Source organism: Microtus ochrogaster, chromosome 8, assembly GCF_000317375.1.
Source record: "Microtus ochrogaster isolate Prairie Vole_2 chromosome 8, MicOch1.0, whole genome shotgun sequence".
Lineage (NCBI taxonomy): Eukaryota > Metazoa > Chordata > Mammalia > Rodentia > Cricetidae > Microtus > Microtus ochrogaster.
Window position 1 is genome coordinate 88,166,143 of NC_022015.1, and position 1,546 is coordinate 88,167,688.

A 1,546-nucleotide genomic window follows, 5' to 3' on the forward strand; every position below is an offset into this window, starting at 1 on the left:
GGATGGATGGATGGATGGATGGATGGATGGATGGATGGATGGATGGATGGATGGATGGATGGATGGATGGATGGATGGATGGATAAATGGATGGACGGACGGACAGACAGATACAGTTCCTGCCCTTGTGGTATTTGCCTCTTAGGAGTTGCCACTGGGGAGGGAATGACAAAGACAGGCAAGATCAGAAGAAAAATATTAATGCTATCTGTATTTTTAATTTTTAATAACATGAGGGAGACTACTATTTGAATAATTTAAAGGTTTTTTTAGAGTTTTCATTAAAAAGTAACTTTGGGGCTGGAGAGATGAGTTAAGAGAATATACTGCTCTAACAGAGGACCTTGGTTTCCAGTCCCCATGCTGCGTGGCTTATGGTCACCTATAACTCCAGCTCCTGGGCATCTGATGCCTCTGGCCTCCATGGGCACATTCATACATATGAGCACATGAAAATACACACTTAAAAATAAAATAAATCTTTTTTTAAAAAAAAAGATACTGTTGCCTCTGGAGTATTGACTCTCCTACCAAACCACTGTTTATTTTTAATAGTTTTACATACATAAGTGCAAAGAGTTAGAAGAACGGAGCTTGTCTGTTTCCACAGAATGACAGCTGTTTAAGAATGGGCAGGTTTCCCCTGACTTATATCCTGTGTGCACATGAACATAATCCCATCCCATAAACATGCACAATCTTTATGTTTTATGTATCAACACAAGAGACCAAATTAAATTCTTTAAAAAAAAAATACAGACAGACACCATGGAAAGGATCCTCACGACTGTATCAAACGGTAAGAACTGCAGCTGCTTTAGAGATCAGTACTCATCTAGGGGTAACTTCACCTCCAAGGGACAAGCAGCAAATGGTGGGGGGAAGGAATCAGCCACTCCTGATGAACAACAGCCCAGGGATGCTGTTAGAGTCTACAATGAGGAGGTCCGTCAGACTAAAAGACAAACAAGAACTGCCCACCCAAAACACCCAAGTCCTGAGATAGGAGAAAGCCTGTTACAGATAAAGAAACCACCTGCCAAGGTTGTCCAGATAGCATAGGATGGTCATCACACTTGCAAGTACATTACCTTCCATGGCAAAGGGGAAGACGTCAAGTTGGAAATGGGCTTAAGGTTCCTTGTCCATTAGACCTAAAGTAGGCAGATAAGTCTAGATTCACCAGTAGACCCAGTGTGATCACTAGGGTCCTCATGAATAAGGAGGGTCTGTGCCACAATACCACTGAGGACGGTCAAGACTGACTGCTGACTTCCAAGCTGAGAGGGTTTGTTAACCCCAAAACCTAGCTCTTAACCACTAAACTAGAAGAGGGGAAAGTCTAATCATCCAGCCCAGGGAGAATCACTGGTAATATGTTAGAATTATACAATAGTACAGATTTATACTGTGAGCTTTTGCTATGCCGGCAGACATTAGTTTTAAAAAAAACTAATTTAGCCGGGCGGTGGTGGCGCACGCCTTTAATCCCAGCACTTGGGAGGCAGAGGCAGGCGGATCTCTGTGAGTTCGAGACCAGCCTGGT